This window comes from Amblyraja radiata, chromosome 3, assembly GCF_010909765.2.
Source record: "Amblyraja radiata isolate CabotCenter1 chromosome 3, sAmbRad1.1.pri, whole genome shotgun sequence".
NCBI classification, from domain to species: Eukaryota; Metazoa; Chordata; class Chondrichthyes; order Rajiformes; family Rajidae; genus Amblyraja; species Amblyraja radiata.
Window position 1 is genome coordinate 95459219 of NC_045958.1, and position 6383 is coordinate 95465601.

The window sequence follows — 6383 nt, forward strand, 5'->3', positions numbered from 1 at the left end:
AAATTAAAATTTAAATTGAAGGATAATCAATATTTTAAATATATACTGGTATGTGACTTTATGAAGAAATATACACATAGATTTCAAACTATATTTTTAGACCCTTTAGAAGAAGCAATGAATATTAAGGCTGATTCAGAAAAATTAATATCATACTTTTATAATAATATATTATATAGAGAATCACCCTCAACAGAAGCACTAAGGGAAGATTGGGAACATGAGCTAATGATAAAGATCTCGAAGGATAGATGGGAAAAGTATTTGATGAATACACATAACTGTTCTATTAATACAAGACATAATTTAATTCAATTCAAATTATTACATAGACTATATTATTCAAAAACGAGGTTGAATACATTTTATCCAAACGTCTCTCCCAGATGCGATAAATGTTTGTTTCAAAACGCTAATATAACACATTCATTTGTAGGATGTACAAAGTTGAATAAATTTTGGAGTGATATATTTGATATATTTACAAAGCTCTTCAAGTCAAGAATAGAACCCAAAATGGAATGGATTATATTTGGAATAATAGGAGAAGTTACCAATTTAAATAAAGACCAAAATGTTTTTTTTAAATTATGGGTTAATAATTGGAAAGAAATTGATACTTAAATTTTGGAAAAATACAACCATACCAACTGTTAAAATGTGGATTAGGAATATGATGGACATAGCACGCCTTGAAGAAATGAGACTCCGACTAATAGATAAATATGACCAATTCTTAAGGAGTTGGTCTCCTTTCATCGACTTTTTGGAATCATGTGATGCAGCGGTACCATAAGAATTGCGGATTTCAGTTCATGACGTGGATAGATCTACATCTCCGAATATAGATTTGAAAAATTCTCTTTTAAGGGGCGTTCTCTTCTATTTCTACTTTCCACCTTTTCTTTTTTATTTTATTTATTTATTTATTTTTTTTATCTACACACTTCACATTTTTCTACTCTCTACCATCTATTTTTCCACTCTTTCCCCTTTCTATTGTTTTCTTTTTCTTGTCTTGCTTACTTCCTTCTCATAACATAAAACTAGAGGTTGTACATAGAATGGATTACGGTATGACATAGTTGGCACCTAAATTTAGGTGCCACTGTATTGTTTTGTATTGTATTAACTTCTAATAAAATAAACAAATTAAAAAAAACACAAAAAAAAACAAAGACAAAAACTTTATAACAAACCAGTCATTGAACCTGGAACATTTGCAGAAACAAATTTAAGTTCTGTAATATAATTTACACCATAAAGAGGGGCAATAATTAGTGTTAATATATTTATCGTTGGGTTTCAATATCGTATTGATGTCTAATTATGTTAACTCTATTCTCCCCATAATCAAGGCAGATGTGATGCATGAACTCGTTTCCACGGCATGAAATCACAGAGCTTTAAAATCTTCACGTAGTCACTCACGTGACTCCGAAGTAAAATAGTAAGATTAAACGAGAACTTGCCAGTTTGAAGTTTGATCGTTATTTTATGAGGAGTAACGTTGAGGGAATACGTGCCCTCCGCTCCCACCCTTGATCATATACTCAACTGGTATCTCTTCTCTAATCTTACTATGTTTAGTCATTACAGTTATCTGTGATTTCACACCGCTGCTTTGAAGAATGACACGCATGCGTCCTGGCGGGGTTCTTCACGTATTCCCTCAACGTTACTCCTCATAAAATAACGATCAAACTTCAAACTGGTAAGTTCTCGTTTAATCTTACTATTTTGTGTGTTCCATTCCTTTTTATTTGTATTACTGGCTTGACAAATTAAAATTCCTTGTGTGTTGCAAAACATACTTGGCTACTAAAGTATTATTGTGATTGATTGATTGTGATGTAGAGTGGAAAGCATCTTTTTGAGATGATTTAAAATGGGTGATTTCCACTCTAGGAGATCTTGGATGTCCTCCTTTTAGAGGAAAGGTGGTTGAACCCCACAATCCACAACACCCTACAGTTGTGGATGATGCCCTCACCTGTGTCTCCTCCATTCGTGCAGCTCCATCCCCCTCCCCACCCCCCCCCCCCCCCCACCACCCCACCCTTCCCCCAGGCAGAACAGGTTTAAAGTTCCCCTGGCCCTTATCTTTTACCCCACCAGCCTCAACATCCACGAGAACATTCTATGATATTTCCACCAACTTCAACACAATACCCACTCCAGGTGTTATCTTTATGTCGCCTCATGTCTCCCTTTCCACTGCCACTTTCCCCTGTCACCGCAGAAAGCACTGGACGTAATGGCCCCAAATTTCACATCTTCTGCAACGTTTCCTGAAGGTTTGCAAGTGTCAAATGCAACAAATGGTGTTTGAGAGAAATAAACAAACTACACACCAGTTAGCCTCACACAATTAGCATTTATTTTGCTAGAATCTATACATGTGATAACAGCACGCTTTGAAAGTTTCAAGGGATTAGATAAAATCAATTTGTATTTTAATGGACATAGGAATAGTACAGCACAGGAACAGGCCCTTCGGCCCATCATGTCCCTACCAAATTTGATGGCTGGTAAACCTCTGTCTGCATGTGATCCACATTCCCCCTTCCCTGCATATCCATGTGTCTATCTAATTGCCTCTGAGATGCCCTATTGTATCTGATTCCACTAAACCTGGCAGAACATTCCAGGCCCCATCATTCCATGTAGAAAAGAACCTGCTCCTCATATTAAAACTATACCCTCTAGTCTTAGTCATTTCTACCTGGGGAAAAGATTTTGACTGTCTACCTAATCTCTGCCTCTCATAGTTTTTTATACTTCTATCAGATTTTCCCTCAATCACCGATTCTCCAGAGAAAACAATCCAAGTATGTCCAACCTCTCCTCATAGCTCATACTTTCTAATCCTGTTAAACCTTTTCTGAACCCTCTCCAAAGAGCTTCCACATGCTTCCTGTACTGGGGCTATCAGAACTGCAAATACTTTTATCTATTCAATGTTTGACAGCCCTGCTGGGAGTTTTTTCCCAAGAATGTAATTGGTAGGAAAATATGAGTGGGTGCAGTGTATCTGCAAGTTCAGAAGATCTTTAATCAAATACCACAGGTAGGTATGCAAAAATGAGGTAGGTACGCAAAATTCAAGCACTGATATTGGGGGAATGAAATCTAATAGGAACCAGTGGGCCGTAGAATGAGGGTGATGGTGGTAAGATACGTGGAAGACAGTTAGGAAAAGGTTTGCAGTTACATACCAATCAAATTGTAAGAAAGGTGGATGAGCTTAGAGTGTGGATTGATACCTGGAAGTATGATGTTGTGGCGATCAGTGAAACATGGTTGCAGAAGGGCTGTGATTGGAAACTAAATATTCCAGGATTTCGTTGCTTCAGGTGTGATAGAATTGGAGGGGCAAGAGGTGGAGGTGTTGCATTACTAGTTAGGGAAGATATTACAGCAGTGCTTTGGCAGGATAGATTGGAGGGCTCATCTAGGGAGGCTATTTGGGTGGAACTGAGAAGTGGGAAAGGGGTAGCAACACTTATAGGGGTGTATTATAGACCGCCAAATGGGGAGCGGGAATTGGAAGAGCAAATATGTAAGGAGATAGCAGATATTAGTAGTAAGCACAAAGTAGTGATTGTGGGAGATTTCAACTTTCCACACATAGACTGGAAAACACATTCGGTAAATGGGCTGGATGGTTTGGAGTTTGTAAAATGTGTGCAGGATAGTTTTTTGCAGCAATACATAGAGGTACCTACTAGAGGAGGGGCAGTGTTGGACCTCCTGTTAGGAAATGAGACGGGACAGGTGGCGGAGGTATGCGTTGGGGAGCACTTCGGGTCCAGTGATCACAATACCATTAGTTTCAATATAATTATGGAGAGGGTCAGAACTGGACCTATGGTTGAGATTTTTGATTGGAGAAAGGCTAACTTTGATGAGATGCGAATTGATTTAAAAGGAGTGAACTGGGACATTTTGTTTTATGGGAAGGATGTAGAAGAGAAATGGAGGACATTTAAAGGGGAAATTTCAAGAGTACAGAATCTTTTTTGGCGCCGACCTGTAGGGGGTATGGCTTCCTAGCCTGCAGCTGTCTGTTTTTTCATCTTTTTTCTTATTTTTAGTTAGTTTAGTGTTTTGTTTTTGAGGAGTTCTAGCTTTTTTATGTGTGTGGGAGGGGGGGGGGGGGGGGGGGGGGGGGCGGGGGCGGGGGGGGGGGAAGGGGGAAACTATTTTCAGGGTCCCTACCTGGTCGGAGATGCAGCTTTTCTCCGGGCTGCGCTTTCGACCCGTCCTCGCGGCCTACCAGCGGGCCTGGAGCGGCGTTTCCTGAGGGGATCGCCCGGGGCATCGGCGGCGGCTGCAGAGCGGGTCCGAGGAGCGAGGGGACCGCCCTGAGCCTCGGCATCGGCGGCGGCGGCACCGGAATCGGCGGCGGCGGCAGCGGCACCGGCATCGGCGGCGGCGTCACCGGCATCGGCGGCGGCAGAGCTGCGGGTGTGAGGACGGCGGTGCAGCGCTGGAGCGCCATTGCGGGGCGCGCGGTGCCTTGCCTGGGTCGCCGCGCTGGAACTCCGGTGAGCTGGGACCGGCGTTAAAAACATCGCGGAGCTGCGGGCGGCGGCGCTGAAACTTTCCATCGGGAGCCTGGGATCTCGCGACGAGATCGCCAGTTGAGCTCCATTCGGCGCGGCCTTGTCGGCTCCGGAAGCCACGGTCTCGAGTAGGGAGGCGGCCATTCCAGGGTTCCCAGGCCGCTGAGAGGACTCTCCCGACGCCGGAACACCATCACCCGGCGAGGACGGCCTGGTACATCGGGCCTCCGTGAAGGCAACTGTGGAGGCCTCAATAGGCCCGACTATGGGTGAACATTGGGGATGGGACTGGACTTTGTGCCTTCCCCCATAATGGGAACCATTGTGGGGGATGTTTTATGTTTTATGTTGAAGCTATTTATTATTGCTATGTTTGTATTCTTTTTTATGTGCTGCATTGGCAAAAAGAATTTCACTACACCTAGGTGTATGTGACAATAAATACAACCTTTGAACCTTTGAACCTTCTTTATGTTCCTGTTCGGTTGAAAGGAAACAGTAAAAAGTGGAAAGAGCCCTGGTTTTCAAGGGAAATTGAACATCTTGTTCGGAAAAAGAGGGAGATCTACAATAATTATAGGCAGCATGAAGTCAATGATGTGCTTGAGGAGTATAAGGAATGTAAAAAGAATCGTAAGAAAGAAATTAGAAAAGCTAAAAGAAGACATGAGGTTGCTTTGGCAAGTAAGGTGAAAGTAAATCCAAAAGGTTTCTACAGCTATATTAATAGCAAAAGGATATCGAGGGATAAAATTGGTCCATTGGAGAGACGGAGTGGACAGCTATCTGCAGAGCCAAAAGAGATGGGGGAGATATTGAACAATTTATTTTCTTCGGTATTCACCAAGGAGAAGGATATTGAATTATGTGAGGTAAGGGAAACTAGTAGAGTAGCTATGGATACTATGAGTTTCAAAGTAAAAGAAGTACTGACACTTTTGAAAAATATAAATGTGGATAAGTCTCCAGGTCCTGACAGGATATTCCCTAGGACATTGAGGGAAGTTAGTGTAGAAATAGCGCGGGGCTATGACAGAATATTTCAAATGTCATTAGAAACGGGAATAGTCCCGAGGATTGGCGTACTGCGCATGTTGTTCCATTGTTTAAAAAGGGTTCTAAGAGTAAACCTAGCAATTATAGGCCTGTTAGTTTGACTTCAGTGGTGGGCAAAATTAATGGAAAAGATACTTAGAGATAATATATATAAGCATCTGGATAAACAGGGTCTGATTAGGAACAGTCAGCATGGATTTGTGCCTGGAAGGTCATGTTTGACTAATCTTCTTGAATTTTTTGAAGAGGTACTAGGGAAATTGACGAGGGTAAAGCAGTGGGGTTGTCTATATGGACTTTAGTAAGGCTTTGACAAGGTTCCTCATGGAAGGTTGGTTAAGAAGGTTCAACTGTGGGTATAAATGCAGGAGTAGCAAGATGGATTCAACAGTGGCTGAATGGGAGAAGCCAGAGGGTAATGGTGGATGGTTGTTTGTCGGGTTGGAGGCAGGCAGGTGACTAGTGGGGTGCCTCAGGGATCAGTGTGGGTCCTTTGTTGTTTGTCATGTACATCAATGATCTGGATGAAGGTGTGGTAAATTGGATTAGTAAGTATGCAGTTGATACCAAGATAGGGGGTGTTGTGGATAATGAAGAGGATTTCCAAAGTCTAGAGTGATTTAGGCCATTTGGAAGAATGGGCTGAAAGATGGCAGATGGAGTTTAATGCTGATAAATGTGAGTTGCTACACCTTGGCAGGACAAATCAAAATAGGACGTACATGGTAAATGGTAGGGAATTGAAGAATACAGTTGAAC